Source organism: Macaca fascicularis, chromosome 5, assembly GCF_037993035.2.
Source record: "Macaca fascicularis isolate 582-1 chromosome 5, T2T-MFA8v1.1".
In the NCBI taxonomy this organism is placed as follows: Eukaryota; Metazoa; Chordata; class Mammalia; order Primates; family Cercopithecidae; genus Macaca; species Macaca fascicularis.
The window spans coordinates 187343536-187370924 of NC_088379.1; the positions used below are offsets into that span (position 1 = coordinate 187343536).

At 37.5% G+C, this 27389-nt stretch overlaps 1 protein-coding gene across 29 annotated transcripts in view; it reads left to right on the forward strand.

Moving 5' to 3' along the window:
• The window catches only part of TENM3 (teneurin transmembrane protein 3), a 2750454-nt gene that overhangs the window by 2505433 nt on the left and 217632 nt on the right, over positions 1 to 27389 (forward strand). The window lies entirely within an intron of this gene.

The window sequence follows — 27389 nt, forward strand, 5'->3', positions numbered from 1 at the left end:
CCCAGTTAAATTGTTCTTTCACATTATTCTTTGCATTTTCTATTTTGTTCTTTCTTTCTTTTTTCTGTATTCCTCGGGATTTTTTTTTTTAAATCAATCCCCCTTGTGTCCATCCAACCAAAATATTTTATAGTGCTTATGTTAACTTACATTTTAAAAGCAGTGTATGTTGTAGATATTAATTAATCCTGAGAACAATACAATGCTCAGGAGAGAATTATTTGAATTAAATTTGTCAGAAGTGGTATAATGCAAAGATTGCCCTAAAACTGCTGAAAGGAGTAATTTTCCTTGTTTCCATAGAAATGAGGAGTTCCTTATTCTTTGGTCCTTAGTCAGATCATACTACTTTTGTTTAATTACAATGAAATAGTAACCACTAATCAAAAGATTCTTTGTTCTATTTAGAATTCAAACTTTTGTTCTCCTGAACATATTCACCTGCCTTTCTAAGATTACTTTCTAATGGCAAACCAGAAAATGGCAACATGATCGCCTGATTTGAGAAGAAAAATACTTACCTTATGCAAGTACCCTGTAATAAACTTTGAGATTTTCTACTGATTTTTTTAATGCCCAAGGTTTGTTGTATTCTTTTTATAACGTTTTTTCATTCCACGGTCATTTTAAGCTTTATTTCATTCACAGTTTCTTTACACCTCATGCATTTATTGAAATTTAATTTGAGAAATGGAGAATTAAGAATCCTTATACGTTCTATTGAGAGTAACTAGCCCTGTGGTTAATGGGTACAAATGAATAGAATGAATAAGATCTAGTATTTGATTGCAAAACATAGTGACTGTAGTCAATAATAATTTAATTGTATGTTTTAAAATAATTGAGTATAATTGGATTGTTTATAATACAAAGAATAAATGCTTCAGATGATGGATAACCCATTTACCCTGATGTGATTATTACGCATTGTATCCCTGTATCAAAATATCTCAGGTTCCCCACAAATATATAGACCTATTATGTACCCATGAAAATTAAAAATTTTTTAAAAACCTTTTTTTTTTTTAAAGAGTATCCCCACAACAGTACATCACACACACACACACACACACACACACACACACACACACACACACACACACACCTGAATCCTGGCAACATTGCAGTACACAGGAATATATTACTTGAATTGAAACTGCAAAAGTAGTTTAATGCAAACACACACTCCCACATAAATACACTTTTATTTATTAAAAGACAAGAAACTAAAAAACTGAAGTATGAAGGCCAATTAGAATAATAATGTGTGTTTTACAATTTTTTCTCAAATTTCCTCTTTAACATTAACTCAAGAGTAGATTCCATTCCCAAGGTGATTCAGCCATTTAATATTTCAAAACTTTCATTATTCCCTAGAGCTCAGTGCCCCCTCTGCTGCTTCTCCTACAAACAGTGATTTCCCAGTAATGCCAGCAGAAGCAACAGAGTGAAGCGAAGTTTTCAAGACAGGCAAAGGCGCAGTTTCCCTTTTTCTTTCCTACTGGTTAATGCCGTCAGTGGGTGGTCATGCCTGCTCTGTTCTTGAACAAAGGACTTCCTTCTCAGGAGCAGCAGGAATAAAACTGACAAGTATCACATCTGTGTCATGCTGCTTCTCCAATTCCCATGGGATAGTACCACAACTACAGCAGCAGTTCTGATGGTGCCACAGGGAAACAAGGCAGTAGGGCATCCTCCTCAGTGAACAGATCCTGCTTGAATGAAAGAGAAGGGGAAAAGAAAATACTAAATAACAATATAACGAACAGTGGAGAAGTAAATGGGCAAAGATACAACTCCTCAGAGAAGACAAATGTTTTGGAGATAGTCTCTCTACTTGGTGTAAGGTCTAAGTGTTGACATATGTCCATATTTTAGAAGTAGTATAGGATAGAGTACATCCGTTCCTCTCCATTCTTGGGCAGAGAACTGGTCCTGTGTGAAGAATGCATGGTTTAATTTGAGGAACATTTCCAACGGGTCTTAAATTCTGGCCTTTGCTGTTACTGTCTACAAATGGGAAGAAAAGTGATAGGCAAATTCCAAAGCCAAAGAGGATTTAATAATTATAATTAATAACTGAAAAAAAAGACAAACTGAGATAGACTCAAAACATTGATGGCAATTTATAAAATTGGATTGGATGATGTTTGTAGAGTTCTGTAAATTTATTAAAAATTGTATTTGTGAATTCAAAATTTAAAATTATAGTATGTAAATAATATGTAGATAAAAATTATTTTAAAAATTAGCTGATAATACCTCTTTACAATTTTTAAAATCCCTCCAGATATATAATAGCATAGGAAAATGCTCACGTTAGTGATACATGGAAGATAGCAAAGCAGAACTATGCAGTACAATCTTGATTCTGATGATATTTGTATATTAAAAAAAATAGGAAAGAAATTTTCTCTGGGTAATGGATTATGGATAGTTTTAGTTTTTCTCTTTTCCCAGTTTTTTTAGATTTCTGTAGTTTTGTTTTTTCAGAATGTTTGCACTGAACGTATAATATTTTATAATGAAAACATAAAAAAATTTTAATGGGAAGACATTTTGTCAGTACCTGTCAGAATTGTTTATGTGGATAAACAATTTCAGTTTTTCATTTCTCTGAATGGATCCTATAGAATTCTGTAGAATAGTTATATAAGGGTTTATTTAAGTATTACATGGATATTAAAAGCAACCTAAATGACCATCAAAAGGGAATTCCTGCTGTGTCATAATACTATTCAGTTGTTATAAAAGAATGAACCTTAACAAATATATGTTATGTTGGTGAAAAAGTAATTGCTGTTTTTGCCATTAATTTTAATGGCAAAAACTTTTGCACCAACCTATTTAAGACATACTGTACGTATATGTATATAAACAATACTGTGTATATCCAGATAGATAGACAGATAGATAGATACACACCCTAACTTGAAAAAAAAAAATCTATGTTCTATTGTAGAGTAGATAAAAAAGCAATTTGTCAAACTTAATATAAAGATTGCGTTTTCAAAAAAATGTATGTGAGTGTAAGATTGTCTAGGCAACCTTAGGCTGTATGAGAAACATAAACATCTATTCTTTTAAGTGAACTAAGTTTTAATTTTGAGCCACTATTCCAACCAATGGTAGAAACTCATTAAGTAGACACAGTCAAATCAGAGTTTCTTATTAACTTCCTTATCCCATCCTAGGAATAAGGTTATGAAAGTGTCACAGTACGGTGAGTGCTGTGTGCTGAATTGTGTCCTCTCAAATTTATATGTTGAAGTCCTAACCACATTTTTTTTTAGGACTTCCGCCCTCCAGAACAGTGAGAAATAGTTCTGTTGTTCCAGCCACCGTTGCCTTAGGCATCCACACTAATCACAAGACCCTTTCGGAACTCTGTTCTTCTCTTAGTCATTTCCATGTGATTTTTGACTCAAGAAAATGTATGGCTGCCCCACCATGACACCCCGGGCACAGTGGGGGTTGGGGCTGGAGCAGGCTGCCACTTTGAGGCTATCTCAGTTTTATCTGCCTGAACACCCTGCACAACCACCTTTACTCCTATCCTGTGCTACTTTCCCCTCCTGGAAAAGGGGCAAGATCTTGCCACACTGATTCATGTTTTGTTTCTGTTGTTATATCCGACTTTGTGGGGTGTGCAACATGGAATTCTCTTCTGCTCCAATCATGCAATCATAGTCAGGTACTGTGGGGGTTAAGGGGCCAGGTGCTGGAAAAGTGACCTCTGAGTACTCAGAAATCCTTCGCCAACCTCATTGTTTCTAGCGTTAAGTCCAAGATTTGAAATTTAAAGATCAATAATTTATTCTTTACTTTTGCTTTAACAACTTTTTTTTTCTAAGGCACCATGTACTCACATAGTATGGAGAAAGGTACAGGAGAAAATGTAGTGGTGGTGATGGTAGGAAACCTTGATTAATATTTCAAACTGTTACTCTGGTACACTGGGTTAAGTTAGGCTTAGAGCCGGGCGTGGTGGCTCACACCCGTAAATCCCAGCACTTCGGGAGGCTGAGGTGGGCAGATCACTTGGGGTCAGGAGTTCAAGACCGGCCTGGCCAACACGTTGTGCATATGTAGAGATAAAACCCTGTCTCTATAAAAATACAAAAATTACCCAGTCTTGGTGGTGTGTGCCTGTAATCCCAGCTACGCGGGAGGTTGAGGAGGCAAGAGAATCACTAGAAACCTGGAAGGTGGAGGTTGCAGTGAGCTGAGATCACGGCACTGCACTCCAGCCTTGGTGACAGAGCAAGACTCCATCTCAAAAAAAAAAAAGAATTTAGACTTAGAGAGAGGAAGGGGGAACTTTCACTTTTTACTTGATATAATTCTATATTATTAAATAATTATCCCTTTAAATAAAAAGTTAATCATTTTTATAAGCTTCCTATCGATTGATCCTTATAACAATACTGTGAAGTAGCAGGGGCAGTTACTATTATCTCTATTTTAACAGATGAATACATGAGGTCATTCCTACAAATTATAAATATCTTTTGATCTGGAACAAGTATGATAAAGCGAGAGGCAAACATGTAATGAGCACTTTCAGTGAGTAAGGAATGCACTGGGGAAAAAACTGTTACAAATATCCTAATAATGCCTAACATTTCTCAAACCCTTATTGATTAGAAACCGTTTTCAAGGTTCTGGTTTTTATTGATTATTCCTTTGAAATCGTTTGTGTCCATTCTTTTCCTCCCGAAGGCACCTCTTCCGTGCGGGTCTTCGTGGTTCATGTTTCAGCCGCCACCAGATTCTTCGCTCCTGCCCATCCTTCCTGCCCCAGTGTGTGCTTCGCCTCCCTTCATTTTACTAAAAAACATTGCTTGGATCATGTCATCATAAAGACCTTAGGTTGGAAAGAGCCTCAAATGCAGCCTCTCGCCTGGCTTGGGAATCCTTTCAAGAGGATCCCTGGCATAAGATTTTCCTGCCTTTTTGAACCATTGGATAGGGATTTGCTGCTTTCTGAGGCAGCTTGTTCTATTTTTAGCTGAAAGTATCAGAAAGTTCCTTCTTTCCGCTCTACTGAATGCTTCCCTTTAGCTTCCACACAAAATGAATCCAGTCTTTCTTTTAAGTGAGAACCTTTCTTTAATTTAAAAAAAAAAAAAAAATTGTATTAAAAATAGCGACGTGGTCTCACTATGTTGCCCACGCTGGTCTTGAACTCCTGGGCTCAAACAGTCCTCCCACCTTGCCCTCCCAAAGTGCTGGGATTATAGGCTCTCACCACTATACCTGGGCAGTGACAACCTTTCAACAAATATAAGAATATATGTTTTTACACCTCAATTATTCTCTTCACCACACTGAACATTCCCAATTCCTTTCTTGGTGTTTGTTTGTTTGTTTGTTTGGTTTGGTTTGGTTTGGTCCAATATCCCTGAGCCCACCACTGTTCTTGGCACATGGTAAATATTGAATGTGTATTTGTTTCCTGAGTTAATGAATGGCTAAACTGCCCTATTGTTACAGCATCGCTTTGGTTCCAGTTTTATAATCTGTAAAGAAAGGCATCAATACATGTCCTCCATCTGGTAGGTGATCCGCAGTAGCTCCTGCAATCATCTAACATCTGTTTCTCTCTTCTTTTAGCTTCACAGAAATGTCAGATATTTCTATGGCAGTGTAATTTTTAAATATACAAGTTTATTCCCCCTCCCAGCTTTTCTACCTGTTGTTTCTGAACAGCTCATTACATTACAGTATAAATATCTAGAATGATGAGATGCAGTCTTACTTCTCTCCGGTTGTTGAAACAGTTCCCATTTGGTTTTTACCCAGTGTGTGAAAAGTTCTGTTTTCATTAGTATCCATACATTATTTGGCCATCACCAGAGTGAGGCAATACGCCTTTATTAATAAGTTCAGTCATAGTTAGTAAAGACACTATGCTGCACAATTTACAAAGTACACATCTTAATGGAACAGGGTGAATGACAAGAGCGATGCCTGGTGAATCACAGTCTTGGTTACCACCCATTTTTGCTGATTTTTCCTACCTCCTAGACTGACTTCTGACATCTAAGGTAATAGAACCAAAGAAGTGAGAAAGTAATAAATCAGTTTGTTCTGATAATAGGTGTGTTGGCTATAAAGATTGAAGATACAGTTACATTATATGTGAATTTTAGTCATATCTACACCCATTTACTACAAATAAGCAAGAATTTTTTATTGTCAAATTTATTATTGTGGTTCAGAAGCAGCTATTTCAAGTCCTCCCAAAGATATAATGTAGTGTTGCCACTATGTTGATTATTCAACCTTAGAATTTTTGAAAGTATAAAGCCAAATATCTCCGGAAATGACCTTAATTATTGAAATTAGCGTCCTCATACCAATTATCGTTTACCAGTATGTTTTCAAATTTTCTATCTTAAATCAGTGTCTATTTTTATAGTACCCTTTTAAGTATCCAGATTTCTCTTTATTAAGTGAAATACACAGAAAACAAGTTTCTTGCTTGCATACTTAACAGGATTAGACATCTGTAGCATTATGCTTTAAAGAAAATTTTTCTTGACATTGTTTAAGAAGGAGGAGAGAAAACAGTGGGATTTCCACATCTGTTAAATAATCATTAGCATGTAGGATTGAATTCTGTCTTCTTTTTCAACCTAAAACCAGCTGTTGAAGTAAACTGGAAGGACCCCTTCATTATTGCATATTTCCATAGCTTGCCGAGGATTCAGTTACCTAGATCCACCACTCTGATCAAAGGGAACTGATTTACTTTGTCACCGTTGTTATTGAAAGCATTCCTTATTTGATTGTTTTGCTTCTAAAATGTTCTATAAAAGGTCAGACAGGGTGTCTTTTTCTGATTTCATCGTGCCTCTGAGAATCACCTCTGCTACCAATTATGTGCTACTTGGACGGCTGCTAAGACATTGCAGGGCTTCTTTTCCTTGGCCTTCGTACAGGTTTGCTTTTGTCACCAATATTGCTTAGTTGAAGGTGTCTTAATGTCCATATGACATTTGGCATCAGTGAAAAGCAAATTCAGAAAAATGAACCTATTTCCTCTTGTTCGTGACGTGATTTGGTACCATTGCCAAAGAGACGGTTGCCGTGAGTTGTACATCTGTATCAAAGGCTTTAATTTATTTTGAGGGTTTCCTTATTACCGTTGGCTTCATGACTGTTTTTGTAAACGTGGAATAGAGTCTTAACCTGGCATAACACACAGCCTAGGGACTAAACAAAACTAAACGAATGCCTGCAACTTTGGCCCTTCCACAGGAAACAGCATAACAATGATTGAATATGAAAATCAAATTTTGACTGCTTCCAAATAGATCACAATACTGCCTTATGCTAGTGCTGTGTTTATGGTTTCTGTCTTCCAGACCATCACGCACTGTGTCAACTTGGCAAACAGCAGCTATCCATGAGCTCTTGCATGTGGCAGAATGGGTGCTCTGCCTTTATATTGAGGCCACCAATGGAATGTCAATATGAATTTACAAAGATGCACACCTGTTTGGAATATGCTCTCACGCCTCCACAATTGATAAGTTTTCAATCTAAAGCTGTTTTCACAAGTAGTAGATGTCAGAGTTTCTTTTAAATCTCTTCATAGCAGATGCACAGCAGTGTTTACCAGTCCACTGTTCTTTTCTATAGTATTTCACTATTTTCAAGATGAAATTTATTGGCATGTGGAGTGACATATATCCAAATTTGTTGGTATATAAAGAAGGCCATATTCTTTACTATAATGAAGCTTTTTCTCCTAAAGATAATTAAAGTAATGAAGCATGTGTTAACTACGTACTGCAAAGGATATGGGAAATGAGAAATGGAAAAAAAGAAAAAAACTTCTAAATAGAGAGGTAAATAAAAGAGACACAATCTTTGCACTGGAAATCGAAACGTAGATCGTGGAGTGCAGAATGGAGTTTGCTTTTTAAGATTTGTTTACCTTTTTTGTGATGGGATAACATGCAAGATTTTTAGTCCATTGTCTCTATTGTCAAAGTATGTTCGGAATTCAACAATTTCTTGTCCTCTTTACTGCCAACACACTAGTCTTAGTCACCATTGTCTCTCACATGGATTTCTGCAGAGGTTTCCTGTCTGGTCTTTCTGCTGTCACCCTTGACACCCTCCCTCCCATACCACGCCCACCGCGCCTGTTCTCAGCATAGTGGCCAGAGAAAATCTTTAAAAATGTTATAGTATGTCACTGGGTCTTCAAAACTTTCCACTAGCTCCCCATCTCTCAGAGTGAGAGGCAGTCTTTATAATGGCCTTCCAGATTCTACATGACCTGGCTCCTGTTACCTCTGAATCTCCTCTCCTCCTTCCTCCTGTTTCTGGAATATACCTGGCATGGTGTTAACCATGTCTTTGCACTGCTTGGTCCCTTACCAGGAATGCTCTTCAGCCAGACTTCTTCCTGCTTAAGTCTCTCATCTCTTCCATTCAGCCTCTGCTCAGTGTTCCTGTTTCCAATTACAGCTCATCCCCGCCACACAAAATCAGGAGATTTCCCACCCTACTCTATTATTTTTTTCTAAAACACTTACTTTCAAGTTACCATATAATTTAATTTATAATTATATTATTAATTGTCTCCCCCCAATAGAGCATAATCCAAAAAAAAAAAAAAAAAAAACAGAGATAGGCTCTGTTTTGTTCATAGAGGACTCAAATGCCTAGAACAGTGCCTGGCACATACATAGTAATAAGTGCTTCAAAAGTATTTCTTCATAGAATGAATTGAATCAAAACTGGTAAAGTTGGAAAGTTGGTATTAAGGGGAAGATATGAATTCAGTATTGTCCTTTTGAATTTTAGAAGTAAGCGATAGAACTTTGGAAAGAGAATAATAGGACTATAGTTGCAGTTACGGGAGTCATGTGCACCTAATTTATCAGCAAATCCTGCCAGTCCTACCTCCAGACTGCCTTCAAGCTGTACTGCTTTTCACCTCTCCCACTGTCACAGTCATATGAGCCAGGGTTGTCTATCACCTGGCTTATTACAGAAGCATTCCGCAACTAGTCACCTTGGATCTGCACTGAACCCTCAGCACATTTTGAGCTCAACACAGGGAGTTGGAAGGCAAGGATCCAGGGAAGGTGAACATCAAAAGCTGCAGAAGAGGGAATAATTAGTAAAGAGGTATCTGAAAGAAGGTTGGAGAAACAGAATGAGAAAGAGCAAGGCTGCCTTTTCTTTTGAATTAATGGGGAGTGGCTTTAGAAGGTTAAGAAGGTATGAGTAAGTTTATCCCATTAGAATGGCTAAAATCACAGAGACTAACAACGTCAAATATCAGGAAGGATGTAGAGTAATTGGAGCTTTCATACGTTGCTGATAAGGATTTGGTATGGTACAAACGCTTTGGATAATTGTTTGACAGTTGTCTATAAAGTTAAACACTTACTTATGACCCAGTAATTGTACTCTTCAGTATTTATCGAAATATATAAAAACACAGGTGAAAAACTGTTTATAGCACCCTTATTCAGAATTACCTAAAACAGGAAACGACTCTAATGTCCATCAGTAGGAGAAGGGATTGTGATATATTCATTCAATGGAATCATATTAAACAATAAAAAAGAACAAAGCACTGCCATACGCAGAAAAATGAATGCATCTCAAAAACACTAGGTTAAGCAAAAGCAGCCAGGCACAAAAGAGTACATACTGTATGATTCCAGTTATGTGAATACAGAAAATTGAAGAACACACAGAAAACATTTGTATGGTGACAGACGTCAGAGAGCGGTTTCCTGGAGCAGTGGGGAGGAAGAAGGAAATTGTCTGGAAGTGGGTAGAAGAGGACTTTCTGGGTGAAGAAGGTGTGTGCTATGTTGTTTTGGATGGCTGTTAGCCAGGCATGCACAGTCGTCAAATTTTGTCGAACTGAACCCTTGAGATTGGTGTACTGTACTGTGTGTTAATTACCCCTCAATTAAAACATGTAATCAAAATCTATGGGCATATGTTGGGAAATTCTGAGATAAACAAGAAGGAAAATGTGATATCTTAAATGCAGTGGCTCAAGTCTTCTTAGAAAAGTAGGGTGTCGGCCGGACGCAGTGGCTCACGCCTGTAATCCCAGCACTTTGGGAGGCCAAGGCAGGCAGATCACTTGAGGTTAGGAGTTCGACACCAGCCTGGCCAACATGGTGAAACCCCGTCTCTACTAAAAATACAAAAATTAGCCAGGCGTGGTGGCGTATGCCTATAATCCCAGCTACTCGGGAGGCTGAGGCAGGAGAGTGGCTTGAACCCAGGAGGCAGAGGTTGCAGCAAACCAAGATTGCACCACTGCACTCCAGCCTGGGTGACGGAGCAAAACTCTGACTCAAAAAAAGAAAAAAAGAAAAGTAGGGCACCAAATTATGTCTTGAGCTTGATACGTGAGTGATTAGATTGGAAGAGTAGAAAAAGCTGAGACCCGCTACTTTAAGAAATGTGACAGGACGTCAACAAGAGAAAACTAAAGTATTAATGAGCAGAAGTGAGGCCCAGCCAAGGCAGGCAGTGACGACCATGCCACCGTGGAACCAGGCAACATGATTTTGGGATTATGGGTGAATAAATTTGATAGCTGCTAGTTAGGAAGCCAGACAATTGGAGTCTAGGGCTTTCATGTCTTTCTGGAAACCTTGGAAAAGGTGAGATTTGAACTGTGCCTTGAAGAATAAGTTGACTTTTACTAGGTAGAGAACGTGCAGGTAGGATATATTAGGGTAAATAAAACGTATCATTAAAATTATCACCTGCTTCTTTTGATTTTATTTTGGCTACTAGAAAATTTTAAATTATGTATTTGGCTCAGGAACATATTTCTTCTGGACAGTTCTGGCCTTGAGGCATAGAGATAAGCTATTGCCATAATCGAGGCAAAAGATGATGAATGCCTGGACTCAGACAATGGCAGCAGGGATAGAGGAACAGGAAAATTCAAGAGATATTTCTAAGGACTGAATTGACTGATGCAGGTTAGTGATTACGTTTGATGGAGCAGGGGTGATGGAGCAGGACAAATCAAAGACTGCTCTGAGTTTTCTAACTTGGATAACATTGATCGGAAGGGGAAGCCATATACCACATTAGGGAAAACACAGGAGAAAAACGAAGTTGATCTGCAAGGGGAATAGGAAGAAAGAATAGCACATATTGACTCCCAGGCACTTGTCACATATTAAATCACGTTCATGCCTGCAAACATGGGCATGTAAGAAATTATGACCCAGAGAGAATATTTAGCTCTGTTGAAAATCAGTCAGCTAGAACGTGGAAGAACTAGGATTCAAACCCACACCAGTGGTGGTTGTAAATGCCTTTAAAACTTGGAAAGGGCCGGCCGGGCCTTGGTTGCTCATGCCTGTAATCCCAGCCCTTTGGGAGGCCTAGGCGGGTGGATCACGAGGTCAGGAGATCGAGACCATCCTGTTTGGTCTCTACTAAAAACACAAAAAATTAGCCAGGCGTGGTGGCGGGCGCCTGTAGTCCCAGCTGCGTGGGAGGCTGAGGCAGGAGAATGGCGTGAACCTGGGAGGCAGAGCCTGCAGTGAGCCGAGATCATGCCACTGCACTCCAGCCTGGGCGATAGTGCGAGACTCCGTCTCAAAAAAAAAAAAAAAAAAAATCTTGGAAAGGGCCAGTGAGCAAACTGTGGTTTGGGTTCTCTAGGTAGATGCGTGTGTTTAACTTAACCTGTGTCACAACATGAGAAGGCTGTGTGCTGTAATTATAGTTTGCTCTAAGAACTGACAGACTAACCTGGCACACAATAATCAGAAATGGCAAGATTCATAATTGGGGGATGATTTTTAACTGAATGCTAGATTACAGAATCTGTATCATTAAGATCAAACAGCTCCAAACAAATACGGATAAAGTACAGTGCCTATGGCAAACACAACAAACAACTGTTGTGCTTCCTGTCTTGGTAGTGTCAAGGCCCAGGCTATGAAGGTGAGTCTGTGTTGTCATGAGGACATGCCCTGTTCGTGTTTTAAAACTTTTTTTAAAAAACTATACGTTGGGCCAGGCACCGTCCCTCCTGCCTGTAATCCCAGCACTTTGAGAGGCCAAGGTGGGCAGATCACTTGAGCCCAGGAGTTTGAGTCCAGCCTGGGCAACATGGCAAAACCCTGTCTTCAAAAAAATTCAAAAATTAACCGGGCATGGTGACACGTGCCTGTCGTCCCAGCTCCTCAGGAGGCTGAGGTGGGAGGATGGCTTGAGCCGAGGGAGCAGAGGTTTCAGTGAGCCAAGATGGCACCACTGTACTCCCACCTGGGTTAGAGAGCGAGACCCTGCCCCCCAACACACACCCTGCCCCCAATACACATGCACAAACTATACCTTTTCTTTGTATTTTCTTCTCTTTTAAAATTTTAAGGATATAAAAAATTTCAGTTAACTTAAAATTCTAGTTAATTGGATTAGATTTTCCTGGTAATACATTTTGATATTATGATCTATGTTTCAGACAATGTAAATTTCCACAGAAAAGTAATTATATAAGAAACCGTTGGTATGAGCACTTTAGGAATGTATATTTTCCCAAGTGTATATAATTAACATGGAAGACTGAAAGTTTCAAACAGCGTGACATCATTATAAATTGCTGGAAAACAAAAACCAAAGCCCATTGTGGCACACAGTAATTAGGAATGATATGACTGTTTTTTGTTGTTGTTGCTTTTGAGACAGAGTCACTCTGTCACTCAGGTTGGAATGCGGTGGCACAATCCCAGCTCACTGCAACCTCTGCCTCCTGGGTTCAAGCTATTCTCCTGCCTCAGCCTCCTGAGTAGCTGGGACTACAGGCACCTGCCACCATGCCCAGCTCATTTTTGTGTTGTTAGTAGAGACGGGGTTTCACCATGTTGGCCAGCTGGTCTGGAACTCCTGACCTCAGGTGATCCCCCTGCCTCTGCCTCCCAAAGTGCTGGGATTACAGGCGTGAGCCACCGCGCCCAGCCAGTATTACTGTTTTAAAACACAGACGTTGTACTGATTGTTGAGTGATAGATTTGCACACAACAGCATATTTTTTTAAACAGTCCCAAATCAAAGATTAGTCTTAAAATGAGAACATTTTTGTAAAGACAGTTACTTATCTATCATATTGGTCTTTTCATCCACACTTAAGTAGCCATCCATCTGGAGGAACACACTTAAATGCCAAACACAGCAGTATAATATTTTAGTATACTGAGTCACTTATTACAGTACCATCATGGCAAACTCTGGCACAAGTCTACATTTAATTAATAGTACATTAAGAAATGCAGTACCCTTGAATAATTCCACAGTGGAGTTGACCTTAATGCCATAGTCAATGTTGAGAAACCTACTCATTCACAGAGGGGTGTACCTCTTTACAGTGACCTGTGACTCTTCCCAAATTCTAGCAGACTGATGTATCAGTCACTTCTACTTAGAGCTAAGTGCAAAAACGCAAAATTGAAGGCAACCAGGTTAAAGAAACTTCTTGTAGTGGTTTTAAAAGGGAGTAGAAATAGTTGCTCATAGATTTGATAAAAAGGCTTGAATTCACATACCAACTCATATTCATTGTGATACCTGCCTGATTCAGGGATTTCAGTAATGTTTAGGATCTTATTGGGGGCCAGAAGTGCCATAAAGATTAATGATAGAATTAAGGTCACAGACTCAGACTGGGGGTGGCAGTGGGGGAATGGGCGAGGAAATAAAGAGAGCTTCCTATAGCTCATCTAGGTTCTAGGGCTTGACTTTGCTGCTTTGGCTTAGGTCAAATAGTAATTTTTAAAAACTCTTGTTTATTGATCATCTACCATCAATACAGATTGTGCCAGATAGTATTTCAGTGATTGGCATTCTCCTTAAACCTCCATAGGTAGTATTAATAACTGTTAATCCACATTTTCTACATTAGAAAAGTGAGACTTGGGGATTTAAAATTGAGTCAGCCAGTCTCCAGAGGCATCACTCAGGTTTTGTATCCCAGCATTGTCCGGATTTGAGCAGGACTTACTGAATAATAACGCTTTCTGGAATAGAGCCAAAATTTGTGTGTGTATATGCTTATGAACCAAATATATATTTTTATCTTAACATAAATTTATCAAATCAATTAAAATATTAATTTGGAATAAATCTCTGTAGGGTGTTTTTATAAGTTTTCAAGTATATTCCTCAGAACAAATGTTAAAGTAAACCTTTTGACACGGGAATCAAATCCCTCACATCATGTTTTTCAGAGAGCATCACAGTACTATAGTGATGAAATTTTGTGTGACACCATCAGAAACAACTGTTCATAAAAGATGCAGGGATATTATTACAAGGAAACGTTGAAAATTCAGTATATTTGTATTTTAGCCTAGTTTCCCAGATTGAACAAATGCCACAAATATTTATTAGTTTAGAGCAACATATCAGTTAAAATTTCTGAACAGTTTCTGAAGAATTTGAAGGTGGGTACCAGGGAAACAGAGAAAAGGGAGTACTGAAGCTTTATACCAGAATTGAATTGTGTGATTTCATATTAAAAAGACAGTTTATTTATAGTTCTCTTCCAGTTATTCCCAGATGTTATAATGTTTTATTTATTAATAAGGAAAAATATTGAGATTCATATTTCACACATCACTGAAATGACGGTGCTTAAGCAGAAACTTTTTTCACATTTGTCATTATTTACTACTTTTTAGAGCAGAATATCTATTTTGTTGTTCAGGAATAAAAATAGATTACAATAAAATATGAAAAACTAAAATGAATTCTTAAAGGCATTTAGCTAAAAGTATTTTGCCTTTCATTTCAAACACGGGAAAGTGCTTTAATTCAAAAAGACCGAGTTTTTAAATATGCTGCCTTCTCCGTTCATGACTCAAAATGCTTTCTCAGAATTTATCCCAACTCTCATAAGTTTTTATTACAACAAACTTGGAAATTTCGTTTGGTTGTGTTATTTACATTCTTTCATATGCCTCTTTTCAATCTTTTAAAATGACTAGTCATGTCAAATTGATTCCCATAGCATGTGGATTTCTACTCTTATCAGAATTGCAATTTACCATGGCTTTATTATTTATTATTTATTTATTCATTAATTTATTCTCCACTTTATTCCAGAAAGGATACTCATAGGAAGGGCTTACTTGTGGATTGCTGTCATTTGGTATGCATTGCTTCATGCATTTATTTATTGCCATCTCTACTAAACTGTATTTATGAAACTTCTCCTTTATTAGTTTCTTGCTTTACAAATGAAGCAAATGAATTCTCCTGAGCCACTATATACTTATGTAAAATATAAGAGCATTTCATTGAGCCATTTATAGGTTTTATCTATTACATATTTTAACTCAAACACATTAAAATATATGATTTTGGCCTTTCTGACAGTAATTTCAAGTGATAGGTAGAGAGCTTTCATTTTAAGTGGTAAATCACCTTCTGATACACCTAAAATTGGTTACATTTTTTATCCTTTTTCTCTTCTGTTATCCTACCACTGTCTCAAACCTGCCCTCCCCGCAAGATTTGGTAGTAAGAACATAAGCTTCTCAATGAACTATTTCAAAAAATATTTTTTACAGTTCAACTGCAGATGGTTTGTTCTGCTTGCAGAATGGTATTTTATTCTACTCACAGACATATAGCCATATGTTTCCTGTCACCTCGGTGACACAGATAAGCCTTACATCTGGCTATCTTTACCTAGGTTACCTCCCCAACTTTTGCTAAACTTGAAGCTAATATCAACTTCATAATTTTTGACTTTTTAAGCAATTTTTGCCTTCTAAACAAAAGATTAAGAAAATTCCCTTTTTATTGAGGAAGCAATTAAGATCTTGTTGAGAACTGGTCAGCATAGACGTGTAGTAAAATCGTATAGAACAAATATACACACACACACGCCCGTGCTGCACACACACCAGGAATACAAGTAAAACTGGAGAAATCTGAATAGAATCATTGAATCTTATCAATGTTATTATCCTGGTATTTTGCAATGTTACCATTGGGAGAAACTAGGTGAAGTATACACAATCTCTGGATTACTTCTTGAAACTGCGTGCGAGTTTACAATTGTCTCAATGAGATTTTTCATTGAGAAAAGAAAAACTGGTTGGTAAACTTCTTCTTAAAGGGCCAGGTAGTAAATATTTTAGGCTTTTCGAGAGCCATGAGGTGGAAACGTCTCAAATCCTTTGTCTTATAGCACAAAAGCAGTCAGTACGTGAACGAGTGGACGTGGTTGTGTTCCCATGAAACTGTGTTACAAAAGTAGATGGCAGCAGACAATAGTTTGCAGACTTCTGGTTTAAAAAGAGACAGAAGCTTTTAATATTCCATCTGCTGCTCCCTTGAAGGAAAAAAAAATGTGGTACAAAAGCTAATTATATATTTATGATGTTGTGATTTGCAGCTTATTTTCTGTCCTCATGATTTTCTTAACTTGTATATTTATACATAAAGAATAACATTTTTGTTTATTTTAAATATTCTAAAAAGCACTGCTTTGGTATCATGCTTCTCTATTTTGGGAAATCAGAACATTTAAAGTTATGTGTCTTAGAAAAGTAAGAAATTCTTTTTAGATATAGTACTGTATTAAAGGAACAAACAACACTGAGTTTCTGTCCTTAAGGTTTTCATCCCTCAACATGAATAATAAGAAGTCAGAGAGTAAAGTTCTAGGTTAGAATAGCAATTTCTGCACATTTCCTCATTTTTATTCATTCTGTTACAGAGTTGAACGTCCTCTGGAAGAACTTAGGTTGTATTCAGTTATTCTCATTTTCAGGGTAGGATCAAGCATGACCTTATGCAGAATTCCACTTTAAACAAGTATGCACTCAAGCTTACTTTAGACAATGTTAAGAAAATCCACTCGATGAGATTTTAATACTTATTCGGTAGATTTTTTTTAACTTTTTCTTTCTCTTCATCCTGTCACATCATGAGCGGTTTTAAGAAATTGGGTTCAGTTCCCTAGCAAAACCAGGTTTCTTCCTCCTAGTATGTTTCTTTTCCTTCTGTGTTGAGTGGCTTCTGTGGAAAAACCTCTTAAATGTGGGATAAAAATGAAAACAGTTTGTGTGAGAGACACACATGCAGTATGTCTGTACTCAGTGCTGTGGACTGTTAAAAACAAAGAAAGGTTTTGCTATTTAAAAGGAGAGGTAATGTAGATACTGCAATGCACTCATGAGAAAAAAATAAATTTTCCAGGAACTATAATTTAACAGCAATATAAACCAATCCTGTGTAGATTTCTAAAATGGTAAGAGTGGTTAGAGCCAAATAGGATTCACATTTTGAGAGCTTGTGATGTTTAGTAATTTTAAAAGATGAAAGATATTTCTTAAAGACTTTGGAAAATCTATGGTTGACCCTCTTTTTTACCCAACGCTTCATTTAATGTGTTGCTAGAGCTAATCAGTTTATTCTACCTCTTAATTATCTCTTGAATCTGACCCTGCATGTTTATCTGCATTGCCAGGGCTTTCGTTTATGTACTCAGTACAATACTGTAAATCTCTACTAACTCTCGTCACACACCACTCACCAAAGGCAACACACACACACACACACACACACACACAGCCTCCACACTGCTGTTAGGGTAGTTGTCATAAAATGTGTCTCTGACCTTGTCATTTATTTGCTTAAAACCTTTCCGTAGCTCCCTTTGGCTAATAGGATAATATGCAAATGCCGAAGCAGAACAAGACAAGGCCCATGCAAATCTTTATTCCACCTGTCTGCCAGGCTTCTTTCCTGCCTGTTGTGAGTTCTCCTACCCTGTCCCAGCCCCACCCACACCCTCTGTGTTCTAGACAGTCTGAACCACGGCAGCTTCGTGCTCCTCACTGTCATGCCTTAGCCTCTTTCCGTCATCCTGAGGGTTTCTCTGCCTGGAATATGCACTCTTCATGGCAGCTAAAGCATTAGCTTATCGGAAAAACCTTCTGAGAAGCTTTCGGAACTCAGCATATTTCATCTCTTCGGTTATTTACCAGATAATACTTGATCTCTCTGTATATATGTATACTCAAAAGTGAGGAGGCAATGAGTACAGTGTAGTAGGGAGGAAAGCTTTAAAAAGGCAGGAAAGTATGTTTGACTCATACTGGAATTCCTAGGACTTTGAAAGTACCTGAAACACTGTAGGTATTCTGTGTAGGCGTGTTGTATAAATTAGTGAGGGAACCAATGAATGAATAAGTGAAGGCAAGAATTGTGTCTTACTCCTTGGAATCGGATTGGATATCAGCCCAGGAGGCATTTCTAAAGATATTAAGAGTTTAAATGAAGACCACCCACCTGCAGTATTGCTATATTGAAGAAATAAATGTCTAAAGGAAATTTCTAACCATCTTTGTTTCAGGTAAGAAATCGTTACATAGGAGACTGCAATGGTTAATTTCAGAAATAGCAATGGAGTCATTCACAATTAAAGGCACCTGGTATATTAACATGGAATTCAGGGAATCTGGAAGAAAATAAATAAATTTGGGGAATATATTTTTTATTAGCATTAGTGTCTATGGTTTTCATGCACATAGGTAATAATACTTATTTATCCAGTATTAATTGTCTTTATGATTCCTCAAGTACTCAGGAGATAGTACACATAAATATCCTAACATGTAAACATTTCTAAACCGTTATCACCTCTAAACCTAATTTATCGCCTTCCCTTCTGAGGAGGGTTCCCATTTTTACTTTTAAGTCTTTGCTTAAATGTCATATTTTCAGTAAATGCTCTTCTGATGACCCAATTTAATTTTAATTTTTTATAATTTATTTATTGATTATTATTATTATACTTTAAGTTCTAGGGTACATGTGCATAACGTGCAGGCTTGTTACATATGCATACTTTTTTTTTTTTTTTTTTGAGTTGGAGTCTTGCTCTGTTACCCAGGCTGGAGTGCAATGGCGCAATCTCCACTCACTGCAACCTCCATCTCCTGGGTTTAAGCAATTCTCCTGCATCAGCCTCCCGAGTAGCTGGGACTGCAGGCACCCACCACCACGCCCTGCTAATTTTTGTATTTTTAGTAGAGGCGGGGTTTCACCATATTGGCCAGGCTAGTCTTGAACTCCTGACCTCGTGATCAGCCTGCCTAGGCCTCCCAAAGTGCTGGGATTACAGATGTGAGCCACTGCCCCGGCCCCAGCCCCAGCCCCAATTTAAAATTTTGATTCCTTCTCCAGCAGTTCTAATTGCCTACCCTGCCTTGTATTCTGTCAATATCACCTTCTTTTTCATTTACTAATTTATTATGTTTCCTGCATATTGTTCTCCCCTTCTTCCCCTCCAGTTGCTACAATGTAAGCTCTACAGGGGCAGAGGTTTTTATGTTTGTTTTTAGCTAAGGTATCCCTCATGCTGTGATAGGTGCTTAAGTGAATATCTGTGGAATGAATGAATCAACCAATACTACGTGAGTGTCTCAGCTCACATTCTTAAGAAAATAGTCATCACTTCACAGCCTAATTGCTGCCACATGGCCCTTGTACTCTGGAAGAGCACTCAGGTTAATCTCCCTCTGACTTCTTTTCTCATAATAAATTTCTTCCCAGGAACCTCTGTGTGGCCTACCAAATCAGGTGCAGATTCTTCCACTTGGAGGTGAAAGTGGTTGGTTGGCCCCACTTTATCTATCCAGAACTGTCTCTTAAGTTGCTTTCCAAACCAGTGTTGTTACCGATCTCCAGTCTTCCTGCTAACTGTGCTGCTCTTCAAGGTTTAGCTAAATGTTAGTCTGCACTTTAAGCCTTCCAAACCAACCCCGGCACAAAGCAAATGTTTCCTTGTTCACCTTCTTCATATAGTTTATTATTTTGCACCTGCCTGAGATTTGTGTTCTCGCTGTTTCAGGAATGGAAGTCCCATCTCCTCAATGAGGGAATAAACTCCTTTAGGCCAGCACACCTACCGCCTTCTGTATCTCCATGGTACTTAAACATGATTGGTAAATACAATTAGGACTTGTGGCTTGGCAACAGTGAACCATTGTTGGTTCAAGACAAAGAATAAAGTTTTAAAAATGCCATGTTGGTTTTTCGCAGGATAAATGGGATAGAGAAAGTCAGCAGGCAGAGATAGCCGCATTCTGTTTTCTCGGAGCGCATATCTAGTCAGCAGATAGTGATTTATTTAATAAATGAGAGGTAGGGAAGGGCCTAGATAGGGTAATGCAATGGGAAAACAGAGGAAAGAACATAACCAAAGAACATTTTGAATAAACTAACAGGAAAATGGTTGATTTGGATCAGAGGATCAAAGAGCAAGAGTCGAAATGTCAGCAAACTTTTGAGTAGAAAATGGGGATTTCAGTGGAAAGGTGAAATAGTTGAGAAAGAGGAGGAGATCTTGGATTGAGCAGAGAGTATAAAACGAGGATGATAAATTTAGTTTGGGACAGATTGACAATGCACATAGGGAAGAGAGAAATACGTTTTCCTTTAAGGTTTTTTAGAAGGAGAGTAATGACATTACAATGGCTGTAATGGATTTTTGAAATTATGTCCACAAATTTGAAAACTTCTCTTCTTTCCCCCAATATGGATTAATTTTCAGGGATCATATTTTGCAGTGAACTTTTAAAATCACATCAGCTTATTTTAAAGCAAAGTTGTTATAGGACTCTGGTATAAGGAAAGTTACATTAATTGAAACATTCATACTGGTATAATTGTGCTATAATTCTCATTTGAAGTTTAAATGAGGTTTAGTGCTGGCTACAGAGGGAGGGACACATTGGAAACTAATTTATCTGTGAGAAGGCAGAGGAGCAGAGTATGACATTTTGGTCTTTTGAGAAAATTTGCAGGATGTTGAGGTTTGTTGCTGCTGCTGTTTCTATTGTTTTAAATAGTATATAACTAAGTGTGAGGACCATTAGAGGACAGAAATCACATCTTAATCAGCTTCGATTTTTTTATGTTTAAAAAAGAGGTTCAGATTCACTTTATAGTCTAGGGAGTTTAATTAAAGTAAGTGGAGACAAAAGTACTCTTTTGAGAGCTGTCATTTCTCTTAGTGTGACGCTATTAATAATGTAGTTTAGTGCTATTTTGGAAGTTTGGTTCTTTCCTTTTCTTTTGTCTTCCTCTGACTTTTTTCTGTATTCTAAATGAAAGAGAGATAATGCACTTAAAGGAGGTTGCTCTCCTAAATTCACTGTCTCATGTACTACATTATCTCCGACTTCAGCTCTCGTGTTTTGAAGAAATACCTCTTCATCGCTCTATTTTTATTTTTCCTTCTTCTTTTATTGCGAATCTCTTTTACCAAAAACATTTGTAGGGTTCTTCACCAAGATTTTTTTTTAATCAATTAGGATGAAAACTAGATCCTGATGTGACCATTTCACTGTGAGTGTAACTTCCCTTTTTGACAGCTCCATTAGATCTGCCAGGTTATAAATCTTCCTATTTCTGACTTGCCTTGAAATCAGGAAGTGTTTTCATTATGCGAGTCTCTGTGAGCAACAAGCATGAAGGAAGGTATGGCAGGTATCATAGCCCCTTTGACGAACTTACCTGTTTTAACTCCGTGCCAGGGCAGAACATTTACTGCTAACCCTGATGGGTCAACTTTGATTGCAAATTATGTGTGGTGCATTTTGAATTTAAACAATGTTTCTGAGATTATTCTAAGATCACTTTTCATTTTTATGTGTGCAGTAATGTGTTGTGTATAACTTGGATTTCAACAATATTCGTTGTTTGAAAGTTAGAAAATATTCTAAGAATACAAATTACCTTGCTCAAATAATCATTTAAGTGCAACTGTCACTTGATTGTGGTGAATATTTTTAAGTAAAATTATACATTTAAGGTGTGCTACCTCTAATTTTATTGTCATACAAAAAGCAGAGTATTGAACATGTTAATGTAAATTGTACTTTTAATTTTTTTCAATACTCTAGAACATGTGTAAGCTTAAAAGAATTTGAATTACCCAGGTTTTTCTCTTTTTACATAATAAGAAGAAATCACAAAGGAAGCAGATATTATATTATTGTTTTTAATATAACATGAAATTGTTTGACTTTATTTTGATGACCTCACAAAAGTATAAACATAGCAGTGCTGTGTATGATCAAAGTAAGAAATTAAAGAGTTACCAGTAATTTATAAACCACAAGGCCATTAACTTTTAATAATGCTGTCTCAAATATTTGATAGTAAATTGCGGTGATAATCAAAGCTGAATCTATGGGACTGTGCTTTGTAGTACTGTTTAATTTAATAACTCTGATAATCCCTTAAGAATATTAGGAAAAATAGGCCGGGCGCGGTGACTCACACCTGTAATCCCAGCACTTTGGGAGGCCGAGGAGGGCGAATCACGTGAGGTCAGGAGTTCAAGACCAGCCTGGCCAACATGGTGAAACCTCATCTGTATAAAAATACAAAGATTAGCCAGGCATGATGGTGAGTGCCTGTAATCCCAGCTACTCAGGAGGCTGAGGCGGGAGAATGGCTTGAACCCGGGAGGCAGAGGTTGCAGTGAGCCAAGGTTGTGCCATTGCACTCCAGCCTGGGTGACAGAGCAAGACTCCATCTCAAAAAGAAAGAAAAAAAAAGAATATTGGGAAAAAGATCGTAATGCTTACAGTAGCAAATATTGTGAGTTTATAAAATAATCTGCCAACACCAAGATGTACTATAAGGCCAAGAAGAAAAGGATTGATATCTAGGGTCTTGTCATTTTTTAAGTCATTGCTTTTAGAGATTCGTATATTTTTATTTCTTAGCATAAGGGAGAGGAAAATCAAAAGCTCAAGTAGAGAATTTAAAAATGAGACAAAAGACTGCCCACATACTAAAAAGTGTTAAACAATTATAAAACTGGGAACTAACATTCAAATTATTTCTTCATTTGTATTCACCTATTTAATATGCAGTAGAGTTTCCCTGTAACAGAAGAATGCTTCTGCTATCACGGCTGGATTGGGGTCTCCACGCTGGCCTTTGCTAGATAGCACTCTGACCCCCGGCTCAAAGTAAAGCAAGCATTCTTCCATTTAAAATTGAATTCTACAGTACTGCCTTAATACTAATACTTCCTCTTCATTTTCTTCTTGACAACATGCCTGGAACAAAAATGACAAAAATAATTATTCCTGTATAAATTAGTATGGAGAGCTTTGGGGTCGTACTCTGTGACCATTGCCAGATTTCTTAATTTCTCTGTACATTTTTTCCCACTTGTGAAACAGGAATATGTACCTACAGTTTCAGGTAGCTATGAGATTAAATAAGATAGTGCATGGTAAGTCCACTGCAGAATCAGCTTCAAAAGCTTTCATGAGTATAAATTTCTGTTGTGTATTCCACTACCCTTTGCGTTTAGAATCCGTGTAGTTACGTTGAACCTAGATTTTTAGTAATTCTTTTTTGAAGTTACTAAGTAATTAAATTACTTATAACCAACAAAACAAAAAACACATAAAATAGAAGAGAACTGTATAAGTCCTTTTTTAAAAAAAGTAGCACACAGTATTTTTTAGTTTCAGGGGTTAAAGAAATTGTTTTAGACTCGATATGGATGTGTTAGAATGCTTTAAAAATCGATTCTAGCTAATGGAGAGAATGTTTTTAAAGTGAACTATTGCCATTCCTTCAGTGAACCACATACAACAAGAAAAAATTCACATAAACATTGAAGGAAAGACAAGCTCTTCCTTATCGAAGTAATGAGAAGCGCAGTGATTTGCCATGGGGAATTAGAATGTGGAGACTCTTCTCCCTGTGCATTATCCTCTAATGTCTAGGCCCAGATCAGTAGCCTCTAATTTTAAATGTGCAGTTATCCAAACAAGATGAATGTGCAGGGCAAAGCTGGATAAGAATGTCGATCTTGATGTTAATATTTTTATTCTCCTTCGTAATCGACATAGAGTTGGCAAAAGCCAAATGCCTGTGAGATCCCTAAAGACCACAGCTAACTCAGGAGGACTGTAGCCAGCTTTATTTTACATCAGCTGTGGAGATACGGCCCGAGGGAGACACATCCCAGAATAAGCCCCTTGCCATTGTCCTTTACAGTGTTTTAAATCAGTTGTTTTATCTTGTCTAGATTTATATTTTGTAAAATGCAAACTGATAAAGCATGACAGCATTCAAGACATAGAGTTAGCAACCAAAGCTTAAACCTCTGTGTGTGTGTGTGTGTGTGTGTGTGTGTGTGTGTGTGTGTATTTTTTGTAAAACATTATATATAGAGATTTGGGGAATTTTTTAAAAACCTGGAAAGAAAGACATTAGAAATCATAATCTACTCCCCTAATATTACAGATGAAAGGAACCAAGACTAGAAGAGTAAAATATGTTAGTGATAAAGCCAGGACCTAGATATGTTAGTTTATGTTCAGAGTAAAAATATCAAATATAGGATTGTCTTCTTTTCACTTTTATCTCCCTAATTTTATATATAAGTAAGATTCTATTTTTTAATTCTGGATCTTTAATATGTGAAAATGACTTGTATTTGAAGTGTCTGATTTTTGAAGTTTTTGAAATTAATGTCAGAACACTAGATTCCTCTTAAAAGTAAATTAGTAATTATATTTTAAAAATAAAATATACGTTTTGGCAGTACAAATCAACTTATCATTTAATTGTTAGCATATGCTTTCTACAGATATATTTTCCTTACTAGGCAGATAATGTACATGCTTGCTAATGAAAGCTTTGTGAGCTATGTGTCTTTGGCACTTATTTTGCATAAATTATAATACTGTGTTTTACTAAAATATGGGTTAAAGCAAATATATTCAAGACTGTGCAAATGTGAATGCAACAGATTCCAAAGAGATGTTTTTTTATTGATAAATAAATTTTAATACAAATTTTACTTCGGTTTTAAGAATCATCAAGATTTTCAACAGAAGGGCTTATTTATTTTAAACCCTAAGCTGCCTTTCTGAAACCTGAAAAAGATTTGTGAAAACAGCCTGCAATAAAAATCACACACGCTTCATAAAACACTACTTGATAGATATCACTTGCACCATTAAGAACTAAACGACAAAGGATGTAATTTCAGTTCTGGCATGCAATATTAATCGAAAGCCTTTAAAACATCTTGCTGATGGGAACTATGACAACGTGACATTGAAGAATTATGAGCTAAAGACATCTATCTTAATCAGATTTTTGAAGTAAATGCCGTAAAACATAAAGTTGTTTTGTTCATCTTTACGTTTCTGCATGTTTTGGTGGGAGCATCATTTTCTAGTGTGTTGCTTTAAATGCAGAGACTGCAAAATCAGTATGTAAGAATATGAGTTCAGTACACAGAGTTGAAGCAAATTTTAGTCAATACACTCTGCATAGACTGGGAATTATTTCTGTAATAATGTATATTTTTTCATCTTTTAAGCCAGTGATTTATCTTAAGCAAACACTCAAATAATATTAATAGATATTTTTGAAACATAACTAGGTGTTTATTTGCCTTTTTTGTTGTTGTTGTTGGATTATTGCTCTGTCGTCCAGGCTGGAGTGCAGTGGTGCCATCTCAGCTCACTACAACCTCCACTTCCCCGATTCGAGTGATTCTCCTGCCTCAGCCTCCCAAGTACTTGGGATTACAGGCGCCTGCCACCACGTCTGGCTAATTTTTTTGTATATTTAGTAGAGACAGGGTTTCATCATGTTGGTCAGGCTGGTCTCAATCTCCTGACCTCAGGCAGTCCACCCACCTCAGCCTCCCAAAGCGCAGGGATGAGCCACCGTGCTCAGCCGCATATTTGCCTTTATAAATTCAGAAGTGAAAATAGACCTCCCCACAGAAAGAAATTATCTTATGGGTATACTAACACATAAACATCTTCTTTTCCTAAAAAAGATGGTTAAAAACTTTTCATACTTTATTTGAATAATTGAGAAAAGCCTGGAAATTAACCCCTTACATTAAAATAACACTTCACAGTTTATAAAAAATAATTTAATGTAAATTATCTCTTTTAATTCTCACAACATTTCCTTGTAAGATTGATTATTACCCCACTTTACAGGCGAGGAATTGGAGTATTTACAATAGGAAACTGATGATATAGTTACTAAGTTTGGGACAGGGAGTTTGAACTGTGCCACTTGCGGCAGGAGCCCAGATGTTATGGACTAAATGTTTGTGTCCCCCAAAATTCACATGTTGAAGCTCTAATCCCCCATGTGACTATTGGAGCTAGGGCCTCTAAGGAAGTAATTAAGGTTAAATGAGGTCATCAGGGTGTAGCCCTGATCCTGTAGGGTTAGCATCCTTATAAGAAGAGACACCATCCTGGCTAACACAGTGAAACGCTGTCTCTACTAAAAATACAAAAAAATTAGCCAGGCGTGGTGGCGGGCACCTGTAATCCCAGCTACTAGGGAGGTTGAGACAGGAGAATGGCATGAACCCGGGAGGCGGAGCTTGCAGTGAGCCGAGATCGCGCCACTGCATTGCAGCCTTGGCAACAGAGCCAGACTCCATCTCAAAAAAATAAAAATAAAAAAAAAAAGAAGAGACACCAGAGGGCTTGCTCTCCCGCATTGCTCCCCTGCTGTCTGCCTTGCCTCAGCAAGAAAACAGCCATCTGCAAGCAAGGAAGAGAACTGTCACCAGAAACCAACCGACGCTGCCAGACCTTGATCTCTGACTTCTGGTCTCTAGAACTGTGAGAAAATCTATGTCTATTATTTCAGCCACCCAGTCTATGGCATTTTGTTATGGAAGCCTGAGCAGACTCATTACGTCACATCTGTATTCTCTTCATGATACATCCAGTGCTTATTCATCTCTTTTATGGAAAATTTTAACAAACTGCACTAAACTGTTTGTAGACTCATGAAATAAAAGCTCATACGATCCATGAAAGACTATCTTAGTCACTGCTTCTTTTTGAACCTTTATGTCAAGGGGAAGGTTCCTAGTGGCAGTGAGCATCTTGAAGAAAGATGCAGGCTTCCAATCTCAACATACCTTGTTTACTACGATTTTAAAAGGCACAACAGGCTGGGCACAGTAGCTCACATCTGTAATCTCAGTACTTTGGGACGCCAAGGGGGGAGGATCACTGGAGACCACAAATTTGAGACCAGGTTGGTCAATATAGCAAAATCCCTATCTCTACAAAACATTTTAACAAATTAGCTGAGGATGATGGTGCATGCCTGTAGTACTAGCTACTCAGGATGGTGAGGTGGGAGGATTCCTTGAGCCCAAGAGTTCGAGGTTGCAGTGAGCTATGATCACAGTACTGCACTCCAGCCTGGGCAACAGAGCAAGACCCTCTCCCTTAAAGGCACAACAAAGCCTTAGAAAATACAGATTATTAATTTCCCAAACAATAATAGGACCTTACATTTATATAGTACTTGCC